The sequence below is a fragment of the Diceros bicornis genome, chromosome 8 (genome assembly GCF_020826845.1).
Source record: "Diceros bicornis minor isolate mBicDic1 chromosome 8, mDicBic1.mat.cur, whole genome shotgun sequence".
NCBI classification, from domain to species: Eukaryota; Metazoa; Chordata; class Mammalia; order Perissodactyla; family Rhinocerotidae; genus Diceros; species Diceros bicornis.
This window is the reverse complement of record NC_080747.1, coordinates 7,864,702-7,881,585: the sequence shown is the minus strand read 5'-3', so window position 1 is coordinate 7,881,585 and position 16,884 is coordinate 7,864,702.

Here is a 16,884-nt window from a genome sequence, read left to right as displayed (position 1 = left end):
CCTAGAATAAAAGGATAAATGCCTAGAAACATACAAACTACCAAGAATGAATCATGAAGAAATGAAAAATCTGAACAGACCTATAACTAGTAAGGAAATTGAAGCTGTAATCAAAAACCTCTCAACAAAGAAAAGCCCACGATCAGATGCTTTCACTGGACAATTCCAAACATTTAAAGAATAATTTACACCATTCTTCCTCAAACTCTTCCAAAGAATTGAAGAGGTGGGCACACTTCCAAACTCATCCATGAGGCCAGCATTACTTTGATTTCAAAACCAGATAAAGACACAACAAGGGAAGAAAACTACAGACCAATATCTCTGATGAATATTGATGCAAAAATCTTCAACAAAATACTAGCAAACTGAACTCAACAGCGCCTTAAGAGGATTATACACCATGAGCAAGTGGGATTTATACTTGGAATGCAAGAATTGTTCAACATATGAAAATCAATAAATGTAATATACCACATTAACAGAATGAAGGGCAAAACTCATCTGCATCATCTCAATTGATGCAGAAAAAGCTTTTGATAGAATTCAACAATTTTTCATGATAAAAACACTCAACAAACTGGGACTAGAAGGAAACTGCCTCAACATATTAAAAGCCATATACGAAAAGCCCACAGCTAACACCATACTCAACTGTGATGGACTGAAAGTTTTTCCTCTAAGATCAGGAACAAGGCAAGGATGTCCACTCTCGCCACTATTATTCAACATAGTACTGGAAGTCCTAGACAGAACATCATCGAAACTGGAAGGGAAGAAGTATATTATCTCTGTTCTCAGATGACATGATCTTATATGTAGAAAACCCTAAAGATTGCACCAAAAAGAAAATTAAAACTAATAAACGATTTCAGCAAAGTTGCAGGATACAAAATCAACAAGCAAAAATCAGTTGTGTTTCTATACACTAACAATGAAAAATTCAAAAAGGAAATTAAGAAAACTATCTCATTTATAATAGTATCAAAAAGAATAAAATACTTGGGAAAAAATCCTAACCAAGGAGGTGAAAGATTTGTACACTGAAAACTACAAAATATTGCTGAAAGAAATCAAAGAAGATAAAAATAAATGGAAAGACATCCTGTGTTCATAGATTGGAAGATTTCCTATTGTTAAAATGTCCATACTATCCAAAGCAATCTACAGATTCAATGCAATCCCTATGAAAATCCCAATGGCATTTTTTTGCAGAAATAGAAAAAACAACCCTCAGGTTTATATGGAATCTCAAGAGATCCCAAATAGTCAAAACCATCTTGAAAAAGAACAAAGTTGGAGGCCCCACAGTTCCTGATTTCAAAACATCCTATAAAGCAACAGTAATTAAGATGGTGTGGGACTAGCATAAAAAGAGACCAATGGAACAGAATAGAGAACCCAGAAATAAAGCCTTGTATATATGATCAAATGATCTTTGACAAGGGTGCCAAGACTATCCACACTGGAGAAAGGACAGTCTCTTCCACAAACGGTGTTTGGAAAACTGGATATCCGTATGCAAAAGAATGAAATTGGACCCTTACCTTAGACCATATATAACAATTAACTCAAAATCGATTATAGACCTAAACCTATAAAATTCCTGGAAGAAAACAGGGGAAAAGCTTCAGGACATTGGATTTGGCAATAATTTCTTAGATCTGACACCAAAAGCACAGGCAACAAAGGTAAAAATAAACAAATGGGACTATATCAATCTTAAAAACTTCTGTGCAGCCAAGGAAAGAATCAACAGAGTGAAAGAGCAACCTACAGACAAGAAAAAAACAAATAACCTGACTTTAAATATTGGGCAAAGGACTTGAATAGACATTTCTCCAAAGAAGATAAACAAATGGCCCACAAGCATGTGAAAAGATGCTCAATATCACTAACCATCAGGGAGATGCAAATCAAAACCTCACACCCATTAGTATGCTCATTATAAAACAGAAAAAAGTAACAAGTGCTAGAGAACATGTGGAGAAATTGGAACCCCGTGTATTGTTGGTGGGGATGTAAAATGGTTCAACTGCTATGGAAAACAGTATGGAGATGCCTCAAAAAATTAAAAATAGAATTACCATATGATCCAGCTATCCTACTTCTTGGTATATATCCAAAAGAATTGAAAACAAGATCTCAGAAAGATATTTGCACATCCACGTTCATTGCAGCATTATTCACAATAGTCAAGAAATGGAAGCAACTTAAATGTTCATTGACAGGTGAATGGATAAAGGAAATGTGGTCTATCCATACAATGGAATATTATTCAGCTTTAAAAAGGAAGGAAATTCTGTCATACTATACAGCATGGATGAAGCTTGAGGACAGTATGCTAAGTGAAATAAGCCAGTCATAAAACACAAATACAGTATGATGCCACGTGTACGAGGTATCTAAAGTAGTCAAACTGATGGAAACAGAAAGTAGAATGTGGTTACCAGGGGCTGAGGGAGAGGAGGAAATGGGGAGTTGTTCAATGAGTATAGAGTTTCAGTTTTTCAAGATGAAAAAAGTGCTAGAGATCTGTGGCACAAAAATGTGCAAATAGTTAACACTACTGTACTGTACACTTAAAAGTGGTTAAGATGATAAATTTTATGTTTTATGCTTTTACCACAATAAAAAAAAATGAAAATAAGCAATTGGCAAAATGTATGTGTGTGCATGGGCGTGTGTGTGACAGCAATATATATATAAAAGGTGAGTACCTCACGACCAAGTAGGATTTATCCTAGGAACACTATGTTGGTTTAACATTTGAAAATCAATGTAATTTTCCACATTAACAAACTAAATGAGAAAAACCATTTGATCATCTCAACAAATGCAGAAAAAGCATTTGAAAATAATTCACCACTAATGCATAATAAAACTACTAGCAAAGTAAAAAGAGAAGGAAATTTTCTCAGTCTGATTATGGGGATCTACAAAAAAACTTCAGCTAACTTAATACTTAATAGTGAAATATTGAATACTGGAAAGGAAGGGATTAAGCGTCACCTTTAATCTATTCTTCCCTGTTACCTAGGAGAAGCCCCTGGAAAAGACAGAAGACAGGTGACTTGATTCAACTTTCTTATAAACATGAAATGACAAACCTCCTGGCAAAAAAGCTAATATTTGGAGCAGGGGAATCTTTACCTATGGAACATATTTTGACGGATGGACAGACTTGTTTGTAGTAAACAAACCTGGAGCCTATGGGTTTATGGAGCATTGCCCCTGGAAAATGTCACGTAATTGTCTGAGTATAAAATAGAGATGCTTCGTGACTTAAATGGCTCACTTCTGTGTAAATAATGTGACCTGCACTCATCACTTAAACAAGCACAAGAGCATATCTGACGTGGCGAGAAAGAACCTGAAGAACTCTGTCGATGGTTCTGAACCTGTTCTTGCTTCATCCACGTAATTCGACTGCTTCTATCCTTTAAATTATTAGTAAAGCTTAATACTGGTTAACATCTCCAATTTGTGTGAGTCTGCTTTGATAATCTGATCTTTGTGTTATCTCAAATATGTTCACTCTAAAGTCAGGAATAAGCAAAGATGTTTGCTGTCACCACTTCTACTGACCATTGTACTAGAGGTCCTAGCTAGTGCAATAAAGCAATAAAAAAATAACAAATAGAAGGCATGAAGATAGGAAAGAAGAAGGTAAAACTGTCTTTACTCAAAGATGACATGATTGGGTATGTAAAAAAAAAATCCTAAGAACTCTCTAAAACTATTAGAATAATAAATTTAGCAAAGTCAATATACAAAAAGGAATTGTATTTCTATGTCTTAGAAACTATCAATTGGAAAATAATTCTATTTCAAATATCATTAATATATTTAGGAATAAACTAAATGAAAAATTGTACGACACCTCTACACTAAAAACTAAAGTCATTGCCAAGAGCAATTTAAAAAGACCTAAATAAAGGGAGAGAGGTGCCATATTTATGGGCTAGAAGACTCTATATTATTAATATGTCATTTCTCCCCATACTTATCTAAAAATCCTAGGAGACTTTTGTTGAAATTGAAAGGTGATTCTAAAATTTATATGAAATTGGGAAGGATATAAGTCTAGCCAAAATAATCTTGAAAACGAAGAACAAAGTTGAAGGACTTACACTACTTGATTTCAAGGCTTTTTATAGTAAAGCTACAGTAACTAGAGCATTGTGGTATTAACGTAAAGATGAGTCAATAAATCAGTTGAAGGGAGTCCAGAACCCACAAATAGTTTCACACATTATGGTCAACTAATTTTTGGCAAAAGCACCAAAGCTATTCGATGAAGAAAGAATAGTTCTTCCCATAAATGGAGGTGTAAAAACTGGATATCCAGATGGACAAAAAAGTTAACTCAATTTCACACCATACAAAACAAAAGAAAAACACAGAAATCGATCATAGAAATAAATGCAAAAGCTAAAACTATAGAACTGCTAGAAGAAAACAGGCATATACACCTCAACATTGGGAGGCAACGATTTGTTATGACACCAAAAGCAAACAACCATAAAGGAAAAAACTTGATAAATTGGATTTCATCAAAATTAAAACTTTCTGCTCTTCAAAAGAGACTATTAAGAAAATAAGAGGCAAGCCCCAGATTGGGAGATATATATATATATATATATATATATATATATATACACACAATATTTGGGAGATATATATATATATATATATATATACACACACACAAAGATTGGGAGATATATATATATACATATATATATATATACACACAGTATTTATATTGATATATATTTCATATCTAGAAAATGTAGATAACTTCTACAAATCAATTATAAAAAGACTTGAACAAACACTTCACAAAATAAGATATATAAAGTGCCAGTAAGCATATGAAAAGATGTTCCACATTCTTAGTCATTAGAGAAATGAAAACAGTTGAATAGAGAAAAGAGATGAGGAAGAAGGAAGATGACTCATTTTTCATCATAAACCTTTTAGTACTATTTGACTTTCCAACATGAGGTGTGTGTGTGTGTGTGTGTGTGTAACTTTTTAAAGCAAACATTAAATTTTAAAAATGAGCAAGTCTTATGAAGCCATTCTGTCAGTCTGGTCTTTGTGGGAAACAGAATTAATCCCAAATGTTCAAAGGAAGAGCCCCTTATGAAGAGACTCCTTAGAGAGGCATAGGCAGGGTGAAGGAAACAATGGTGAGATACCCCGAAATCAGCAATAGTGGGAACCTATTACCTTGCTTAGGGCTGATTGGACGAGGAGAGGAAATAGAGGTGCTGAAGCCCAGTCAGAGCTGGGACAGGGGAGGGGGAGCTGCAGTCATGGAGGGACAGACCGACTGCCGGACATGTGGTGCTGAAACAAAGAAGAAGTGAGGGAAAATTACCCAGACCCCTCCTTTCTGCTCTCTAATCCCCTGCCAGAGCCCGCCATTGGCCAAACCCAACAAGAAGGCAGTGGGTAGTACAGTTCACAGGGATCAGCATCCCAGAACAGAGCATCAAATAAGGATGGAGAATGGATTAGAGAGAGCAAATGCAGAATATGCAGAATAACCAGCAAACCCAGCCATCCCACTGGTGTTTTTAGATAGCCCCTCGAGAAATTCTTGCATATTTGCAATATGATGTGCACAAAGATGTTCTCTTTAGTTTTGTCTATATTAGCAAAACAATATCTTCCCTTGGCAGAAAACCATACAGCTATTAAGAGGAAAGAGCTTGGGCCAGCCCCACGGCTTAGCTGTTGAGTGCGTGCGCTCCGCTACTGGTGGCCCCGGGTTCGGATCCCGGGCGCGCACCAACGCACCACTTCTCCAGCCATGCTGAGGCTGCGTCCCACATACAGCAACTAGAAGGATGCGCAACTATGACATACAACTATCTACTGAGGCTTTTGGGGGGGAAAAAAAGGAGGAGGATTGGCAATAGATGTTAGCTCAGAGCCAGGCTTCTTCAGCAAAAAGAGGAGGATTAGCACGGATGTTAGCTCAGGGCTGATCTTCCTCACAAAAAAAAAAAAAAAAAAGAGGAAAGAGCTAGATTATATATTTCAACATAAATGGATATCAACAACAAATGCATAAAACTATCTCAGTAAATTTTGAAAGTACATAAAATAATACCATATATTGTTCCTGGGTACATATAAAAGTAGATAAAAATTATGAATCATGGATTGTGTGTGTACACATTACATATATGATACAGATATAAGGGACTGAGACTGGGAAGACCAAACAACAATTATAAACTACATTTCAAGAACCCTACTATGTGCCAAGTAGGCACATAGTATGTGCCTTTATTTGAAAGTGCCACTATTTGAAGCACTTTAGATGTAGTTTTATTAAATCTTTTCAACAAGCCTGTTAGTTAGTGGCCACTATAATCCCTAATTTTTAGAAAATGATAATGAAGCACAGAAAGCGCAATAACTTTCTCAAGGTCCCTCATTAATCCTTTTCTCTATTCCAAAAATATTTATTGAGTACCATTCTGTGCCAGACACTGTTTTAATCACTAAGATGACAGCAGGGACAAAACCATGCCCTCCTCCAGCTCACATTGTAGGGGTGGGATAAAGACAACAGACACAAGTTATAAAGTCCAGCAATTACAAATTATAAAGTCTGTTAGAGGAAATTAAGTGTCATGGAGAAAGGAATAAGGGAAGGGGGATAGTGAACGCTGGACTGCTGGCAATCTTAAATAGTGCAGTCAGGGAAGCCTTGGCTGGAAGGTGTACTAGAAGAGAAACACAGAGAAGGTAAAGACCTAAGACGTGCATTTCTGAGGCAAGGGCAGTCCAGGCAGAGGGAAGGCCTGTGGCAGGCACGTGGCTAGCAAGTTCATGGAATAGACAAGAGACCAGTCTCTCTCTCCGTCTCTGTCTGTCACACACACACACACACACACACTTGCACACACACAGTCCAGATGCCCCCTTGCTCTTCTCTCCTTTTTCTTTCTCTATAGCACTTACACATTTTCCACAGCGACCAAATCTTCCAAGTTCACCCTGGACTTTCCCAGTTTAAGCACTGAAAGTTCTGTGTTCTGACAAACCTCTTGGTCCCCAGCGAACAGGGATGTTTGGTCACCCTCCTTCTAACCCACTATGTAATGTACTTACTATGTCTATTGTTTATTTCCCGACTCCGCTCCCCAGAATGGAAACTCCATGTGGGCAGAGAGTGTTGTCTATTTTGTCCACCAAAGTGTCCCAAGCGTCTATAACAGTTCCTGGGACATAGTAGGCACTCAATAGATATTCAATGGATGAATGAATGAATGAATAGCTGAGAGGGAAAGTAACAGGAGTGAAGTCAGAAGGTGACAAGTGTTGGATCATGTAGAACCTTGTTGCCATTAAAAAGACTGGCTTCGACTTGGAGTGGAATGGGAGGCCCCTGGAGAGACTCAGACACTATCCAATTAAGTTTTAAAAGGATCACTCTGGCTGCTGAGCTGAGAATAATCTGGAGAGGGATGAGGGCAGAAGTAAGGAAAGTAGTTAGAAGGCCATTGAAATAACCCAAGCAAGCGACAAGTGACATTGCTGCCTCAGGCCAGGATGCAGCAATGGAGCGGAGAAGTGGTCATCTATTTTGAAGGTGAGGAGATCCGATAAGGGAGGAGCTCGGAAAGATGTTCCGAAAGATGGAGCTGGGATTCAATCCAGGGAGTCTGAGGGCAGCGCCAGCCCAGGTGCCTAAACCCAGCGGTTTGCTGAGGGATAAAAGAGCTGGGGGCGGGTACATGCAGCCTTGTAGCTTAAACTGAGGCATGAGCTCTCTTCTCCGGCAGTTCTGGCCCCTGCTACTAACAGGGAGCTTGGTGTGAATCAGTAGGCACCCTTCAGAGTGCATCCCTTCCTGACCTGCACCTCTTGGAGAACAGAACACTGGATGGATGGATTCACTCCTGGTGCCCTCCCTCCTGCCCCAGCAGTCCCCTTTGCCTCAAAGGGCCTGATAGTCACGTCCTAGGAGTCCTGGGAAGCCCAAGTCACCATGAGGATGATGGGGTTATTGCCCAGTCATTGAAGAGGATGCTTGATCAAGTCGGTCCAGTTCTATACCCCTTAGGACCAGCATAGAAGGAAAAAAATTTCCCATAGAGGATAAATGTCAAAGAACACCTAAGAAAACTCTGGTGGGGAAAAAAAAAAAAAAAAAAAAAACAGTGGGGAGCAGGTGAGGAGGCAATCTTGCCTCATCAGATTTTTTAAAACATAAAGCCACTGTAACTAAAACACACTAGAAATTCACAAATAGGAAATTTAAGATGTGATAAAGGTGGTATTATAAGTCAGTGGGAAAACGGTGGCTTATTTAAATAAAGATTGTTGGAACAACAATTGCCTGTCAAACAGAGGAGGGAAAGGTAGATCCTTCATTTCACTTGCATAAAAAATTAATTCCCATGAGAATTAAATATTTAAAGATAAAAATATATAACAATAACTATTTAGGAAAACATCTATGAAAATATTTGTATGCCCTTGGTATTTGCGGCAGTGGTATGTGTGTTTGGGGAGATTTCTTAAGCAAGACAGGAGACCAAAAAAACAAGAGGAAATGAAGAAACATTTGACTACGTAAATATTTAAAATATGACAAAAAAGACAATAAGCAAAGTCAAAAAGCAAATAATAATAGCCTGCAAAAAACTTTGAAGCACATATGTCAGATAAAAGATTCCTATACATATTACTTCAATAATTCCCCTAAATTGATAAGGACAAATAGTCCAATTGAAAAATAGTCAAAGGATAAAAATAGCCATTTTATAAAAGGGGAAATCCTGACGCTCATAGACACACAAAAAGGAGCTCAACTTTACAATTATTAGGGAAATGCCAATAAAAGTAACAATGAGTTACATGTTACACCCAGTCCTGATTGGCGGGTGAGGGGAGGGAAAGCCGGAGGTTCTACAAATTGTTCATGACAATGGGCACTGGAATTTCTGCAACTCTTTGGAAATTAATCTGGCAAGCTCTATTAAAATTAAAAACATATGTATCCTTCTACTCACCAATTCCAGTTCTAGACATTTATCCTATAGAATTAAAAGTAAAATAATTCATTATGTTTTAAAAATCAGATAATCATGTTTAAGCTTGAGAACAAAATTCGTATCAAGTATAGATCACAATGCAAAGTATATTCTGAAGCACTGGAAATACAGTTTTCATGACTGGATATTCAGAATTCTTGCATTTTTCACTGAAAATTAACTGGTTTCTTACGTATAATTTTCACACTTTTATTTATAAATGGCAAGAAAGATTTTCAGACTGGTATTTGCAAGCCCTTCTCTGCAAATAACATACTCCCAGTGTGGGTAGTCTTTCATTCCAATAAATGTAAAGCCAAACTGGATAAAATTATAATTTGTTGTTAGCGTCATCAAGTAGCTTCCCACTCCTAGGGACCCTGTGGACAGCAGAGCGGAACCCTGCCTGGTCTTTTTGCGCCATCCTCGCATCTTCCGGCGCTGTATCAGACAATGCTCCACTGCTATTCATAGGAGTTTCATGGCCAATTTTTTCGGAAGTGGGTGGCCAGGTCCTTCTTCCTAGTCTGTCTTAGTCTGGAAGCTCCGCTGAAACCTGTCCACCATGGGTGACCCTGATGGTATTTGAAATACCAATGGCATAGCTTTCAGCATCACAGCAACACGCAGCCGCAACACGATGACAACTGACAGATGGGTAGTGTGGTTCCCTGACCACGAAACGAATCTCAGGCTGCAGCAACGAGAGCCCCGAATCTTAGCCACTAGACCACCAGGGCTGGCTAAAATTATAATATTGGATATAATGTTCTCTTTTTTTAATTTTTTAATTTCTCTTTTTATAATTATTTTTAATTACTTGAGGAATCTCGATATAATACCTATGAATTTGGATCATGTCCCTGGGCCTTCAGTCCCCAGGAAAACTCATCTTGAGGCTTGAAAATGCTGAAAAATTATAACTTTTTTGCTCCCATTTTCTTGCATTTCAACATCAGCATTCCCTTTGCCTTCTCATTTTGTCTATTAGTCATTAAGGGCATTCATTGAATAATGCACAATCATGAAGAAATAGTTCAAAACTTCATGCTGATCACCATCCTGCTGGGGAGAAACGTTCAGCTGAGCGAAGGACAAGCCAGCTGAGTGCCTGATGCTGAATGTGCTCATCTGACCGTCTCAAACCACGACAGGCATGCAGAGCTCTCAAAGCTGTCTATTCTAAAGGGAGGGAGAAGAGAAGGTACATCACCCTTTACTCTGGATTCCAATAAAAACAGTGAGGGCATCCCCCTGGTAGAAGGAGATGCAATGGCCCTCGCTTTATATCTGGGGACTTTTGAAGGTGTTGATGTAGGAAGAGAAAGATTACTTCTATTTCTTCCGCAGACTTCTCACTCTGAGTTGTTGCTTCTGCTAAATTATTTGAATTTGTAGATCATCCTACACATACTGTTAATTTTTCATATCACATCGGCTCATGCTTTGCCCATTCCCATCCTTTCCTGTCTCAAACAAGACTGGTATTAGGTTTTTGTGTGACGGGAAATCTAAAATAGCAATTCATTTCCCTCTTAAGTAAATTAAGTCAGGGGTCAACAGTGGATGGCAGGTACAGTAGCTCGTGATTATCAGGGACCCAGGCTCCTTCTACCTTGTTACTCCACCATCCTCAGCAAGTTATATTCACTTCATGGTACATAATGGCTGTTCAGGCTCCAGCCCTTGCCTCTTCATCCCTTTATTCAAGCCAGCAGAATGAGGAAAGCGGCAAAGAATTGCACACCCCTTTCCTTAAGGACACTTCTGGATGTTATGCATACTCTAGTTCTACTTACTCCCCATTGACTAGAACTTAGTGACATGATCACACCTAGCTACAAGCAAGAAAATTTAGTCTTTCTTTCTGAGCAGCAAGAAATTGGAGGAGGGTTATTACTAGGAAAAAAGAGGAAACAGATTTGGGTGAACAACTAGAAGACTGTGCTACCACTGAAAACTTAAACTAATTTTAAGTGCTGGTGGGCTATCAATGTTTTATAGAGGGCTCCTAAGAAGAGAAGCTGGAAAAGGGCCATGGAGGGCATATGCTCAGCTAAAAGTCGGCCTCTTTTAAGGAAGAAGGGGAGAGGAGGAGACATTGGGAGAAAGCTGGCAGCTTCCAACATAACCATGAACAGTAAGTTGTGTCTATCAGACTTTTGCTAAAGAGTCAGGGCACAGAGAACATTGACATGCACAGAGAAGGACATTTATTGTAGAGCCCATTGTTAAAGTCTCACCCAACTCCTGGGACTAGATCACAGGACAGCTTTCACCTCACGGGCAATTCTCCAGCCACCCCGTCTTCTAGATTTTCTCTCAAGTCTTCAGAACCTCGAATTCCTGGGAGCTACACCGTGCTGCATAAGGAGTCATCTCTCCTTTAGGTATGGAAAGTGAGGTCCCAACATCAAGGTCTGGAATTTTCTTTTCCTTGACAAAACTAGTTTCTCCTCAAGAGGATTTTTAGTGCCTGTTGTTGAAGTAACAATGTGTCCATCCTGCTTAACTTGTTGGCTAAATAAATGAATGGTCCAAATTTTCCTTTACACGGTTCATGGGTAAATTGGCAAGATAAATTCTAGGGGCTATAATTCCTATTCCAGCAACATAAGATACACTTGCCAAATAGTCACTGATTCAATAAATGCCAGCCATCGTGAGATGAGCTCTGTATACAAAGGAGAGCAAAATAAAAATAATATTTGTTCTCATGGAGCTCACCATCTAGAGTACCTAGTACCATCTAGATTTGGTGAAGAGACAACGAGTGGACCCCAGCAGACCTGTGACCAACACATTTCTTAGACATATAGCAAGAGTGCTGGGCTACATCCAAGAACAGGAAAAAAACTCCATGTTGAGTATTTATATAAGCTCAGCCTTCCCAGAGTCTTGTCATTCATGATGCATATGGACGTCACAGTGTACTAGGAGACTGCAAGAACGAATAATAATAATAATAGCTGTTACTGTCTAGGAAATATCTTCCGTACTCCACAGCACATAGTAGGATAGCACTCCTTTGTCGCTTGCAGTTAGGTGTGGTCATGTGACTTGTTGGCCAATTAAATGCCAGTACAAGTCATTTGCCATTTCTGGCTGGAAGTTTCAGAGTCAGTGCTCAATTAAGCCAAGCTCTCCTTCTCCCTGCCTTGGCAACTGGCAACATATTAGCTGGTGGCTGCTTTGTTAGCCTGGCTTCTGCACTAAAGATGTCAAGGAGCCAAGTCCTCAGCCAATCCATGATGGACATATAGTGCAAGGAAAAATAAACTTTGGTCTTTTTAAGCCTCTGAGATTTGGGGGGTGTTTATTACTACAGTGTCACCAAGCCCATCCTAACTGATGCGATAGAGAAATCCTCTATGGCTCTCAATATGAGCGTCGTTTTAAGTCTTCTACAAAAGCTAACTCATGTCATTCTCACACGGAGCAGATACTATTATTATCCCTATAACTTTCCTAGAGGAGAAAATTCAGAGATGAAAGAGTGGATGAATAGTTAAGTGTCAGTATTCGGACCTGGGGATTCCAAGTCTGCTTTCATGCTCTGGTCACTCAAACTACAGCTTTTTTCTTGAATTAATAAATAACTCAACTAACATGGAGCCTATTAAGTGCCAAGCCCTCTGCCTCAGGCACTAGGAACATAAGAGTGAAAAAGACAGACAATAACTCATTTTGTAGTGGAGGAGAATGAAAAGACCCAAGTAAAGAAATAATCATTTCAGTTAATTACGAAGAACATAACACAAGGATGTGATAGAGTGAGGGAATGTGACAGTCATGTGAGATGAAATGGTTAGGGAGGCCTTGGAGAAAGTGGTTTCTGAGTTGAAAGAGAAAGATGCGAGACGTCCCAGACAGAGGGAACAGGTGCAAGGGTCTTCGGACAGGAGAAGCTGGGCGCATTAGCGATGCAGAGGGAGCCAGTGTGGCAGAGGGCACAGGAGCGAGGAGGAGCAGGTGAGAGATGCTGTCGGAGGAGTGTAGGACTGCAGGGTCCTGCAAGGACTCTTCAGCTGGGGAGTGACTCGATCCCATTTGCTTTGTGGAAGGAGCACTCTGGCTGCTGCACTGTGGATGAGAGGCACTGAGGAGCGGTAACAGGGAGGTGAGACAGGAGGCTACGAAGGCAGCCTAGAGCCATCTACAGAGAAGGACCAGGTCTTCTCCCACCCCATCCCTTTTGAATCAACAAGCGTCTGCTGCACGTGGCTAGAACGCAGCCCGAGCCACCAGCGACCACCCCCTGAGTTTGAGTACTCCCCACCCGGATTCCGATACCCAATTCCTCGGATCCCGTGCTCGGACGCCGCTTCTGCGTCCAGTTGCTATAAATGTTTCTAAACGCTCCTCTCCCTTTCTGTACCCATCCCCTCCCTCGGGAACTGATGCAGGGGCCCGGCACCTGTCCTCACCATGCTTTGCCTAGCCCTGGTCTAGGCAAGGGACGCTGGCAGCTCGGACCAGCTTGGTCCTGAAAGCCAGGCCTGTTCTGTGTCTGGCACTGTGCTGTATCCTGGTGCGTCAACGATGAACAAAACAGCATGACACGTGTCCTGGTGGGACTTACAGCCCAGGGGCGGTGGCGCACACTTATTTGCAAGTCTAACAAAATGTGAAGGATGCGGGGCTTCGAACCATCAGGAATGCCTTTGACCCCACCATTCTGGATCCTCCAGGGCGATATTTGCATTTGGTTAAATGCAAACGTTGCAAACGTTGGTCGGGAGAGCGCACGCGGAGGCCGGCGCCCAGCGCTGCTCCGAGTCCTCTGTTATCTCGCCAGCGCTGCGAGCCGAGCTCCCGCCGCTCTCGCTCCCGCGGCACAAGAGAAAGGCAAAACAGCACATCGCCATTCCCGCAAGAGCGGGGTCGAGGGGAGGGTGGGCCGTGGGCTACGGACGCCCAGGCTGCAGCCCCGGCGGCCAGGTTAGCGCTGGGCCGGTCCCCCGCCCTCCCTGCCGCCGGCGCCGGGTAGAGCTCTACTCGCCGGAGCCCAGAGGGCCGGCCGCGCAGCGACGCCACAGGCCGCCGGTGGTACTGCAGCGCGCGGCGTTCGCGGGCGGGGCCCGGGGGCGGCGTCCAGGCGGCCTCCCGCGGCTCTACCGGCCGCGCATGCCCGGTGCGCTGCTCGCCGCTCCCAGCCGGCCGCACCGCGCTGTCCCGCGGCTCCAGAGGCGGCCGAGAAGGGCGGGCGCAGCCTGGAAAGCTGGGGAAGGAGGCAGCGGCGCTGGGAGGCACAGGGCGGATGGGACCTGAGCTTAGCCTTAGGCGCGCTCCTCTGCCCGGACAACCTGCACGAAAGACGGCTCCAGTTACTCCCTTTTTATAGTTGAGAAAAGCGTCTCAGAGACGGGCAGTAAGTAGTCCAAGGTCACACAGCTGGAACAGATGAGTAATGGAATCAGGATTCGCCTCTGCAGCCTCCACTCCCTGCACCCCACGGCTGGGAGGAGACGTGAATTTGAGTATCAGGGCTGTCATATTCGCCCTTGGCGACCCTGGGCAAAGAGGCCTTCATCCCTCTTTCACAGATGAGCAAACTAAGGCTCAAAGAAGTTACTAGAAATTTTTGAAATTTTTTAAACCTCAACAAAAACAGCCACTTTCTTGGGTCTCCTGTTTATGCATAGTCTTGCAGTGCCTGAGATTTATATGTCTTTGCATCCCCACCCCCACCCCAGCCGCCCTAGTGTTCAAGATTCGGCAGTCTCACTGCAGTGGCCCAGTTCTGTCAGGTCAGGGAACCACACCACGCGTCTGTCGGTTGTCACACTGTGGCGGCTGTGTGTTGCTATGATGCTGAAAACTGTGCCACCAGGATTTCAGATACCAGCAAGATCACCCATGGTGGACAGCTTTCAGCAGAACTTCCAGACTAAGAGGCTAGGAAGAAGGACCTGGCCACCCACTTCCAGAAAAATTGGCCATGGAAATCCTGTGAATAGCAGCGGAGCATTGTCTGATACAGCGTGGGGAGGTGAGAGGATGGCTCAAAAAGACGGTGCAGGGTTCCGCTCTGGCTACACAGGGTCACTAGGAGTCGGAATCGACCACTGCACTAACAATGACAACGACATCCCCCACCCCCCTTCCAACACACACACTAGCTCCCAGCTCCTGACCTGGCTGATAGAGACCTGGCTCATCTTCAAAGTCCCCTTCATTGAGCTTTTCAGATCATTGTTTCTCTTGCTTTGCACTTCCTTTCACACCACACTACCCAGTCTTATTTTCTCCCTGGTCTCTAGCACTCCCTAATATTAATTCTATATTCCTTTAATTGTGGGAGGTCTACAATCCCCAACTAAATGAATGCTCCCTGAGAGCAGAACCCTATCTTGTTCCTCACTCTATCCTCAGCAGCCAGTCTGTGCCTGCACTAAATAGGCATTCAGTGTTTTTTGAATGAACAAGTAAGTGAATGAACGTCAGTCCAGCCCTTACACTCAATGACTGGTTTTATTCACATGTCTTCCCTCTTCTCTCTCATATGTTAGGCAATCACATCTAGGAGCTTGTATTAGTTTCTTCAGGCTGTTCTAACAAACAGAAATTTCTTGTCTCACAGTTCTGGAGGCTAGATGGCTGAAATCAAGGTGTCAGCAGGGCCATGCTCCCTGGGAAAACTATAGGTGAGGATCCTTTCTTGCCTTTTCCAGCCTCTGATGGCCCCAGGTGTTCGCTCATTCCGTGGCTCGTGGCAGCCTAACTCCAATCTTGACCTTGGTCTTCACACAGCCATTTTCTCCGTGTCTCTGTCTTCACATGGCATTCTCCTCTGAATCTCTTCTCTTCTTTTAAGGACACCAACCATATTGGATTAGGGCCCACGTAATGACCTCATCTTAGCTATGATCTGCAAAGACCCTGTTTCCAAATAAGTTCACATTCACAGGTATGAATTCAAATTCACATTCACTGGGGATTAGGGCTTTAACATATCTTTTGAGGGGACATAATTCAACCTATGATGGAAGTGATCCATGGAACACTGAAAAAGGTTTTAGGCAAACTAGTCTGGAGATGGGGAAGACATGAAGGGCAGCCATAAGTGCAGGAAATGCGCACTGGCTGAACGTCTAGAAATAATGTTTCAGGGTGAATTCTTTCTGCATCAAAAGACTTTTAGGGGACAACACTTCAACTTTAAGAGTTTCTACACGAGTGGTTTCTATCCCTGCTTGGACCTTTTCCAGGGCCAGAAACACCCCATTTTCAGGCCCTCCATGAAGCACCTATCTCACTGAATTTGGGCTCCTGAGAAATACAAATCTTTAGGGGCTATGCTAAGCTTTGACCTGCTTCTCGTTTAATGTTGACAACTCACTTGCTAGGTGGGTCCTATTATTCACTGACTTTTACATGAGAAACTAAGGTTCAGACAGATTAGAGAGCAAGCTCACAGCTTCTTCATTCTGGATTTGGGATTTATAACCAGCTCTAACTCTAGAGAAATTTCCAGGAAACCCAGAGGTACTGTTTGATGAGCTCTATGTGACTCAAGAGGGCAGGACTTTGATGCATGATTGGCAGTTACAAGGAGAGGCAGCAATTTGGGCTAAATTTTAGGAAAAGAATCTCTAATACTTAGACTTCTGATTCTCCAATACGGAATTAACAGTTTTTCCTGATTTTGCCACTAGAGATTTCCAGGCAGTGGCCAGTCTAGATTCTCAATGCCCTTCTCAAGCCCACCCCACTTTTTTTTTTTATTGCCAATCCTCCTCTTTTTTCCCTTTTTCTCCCCAAAGCCCCAGCAGATAGCCGTATGTGGTAGTTGCACATCCTGCTAGCTGCTGTATGT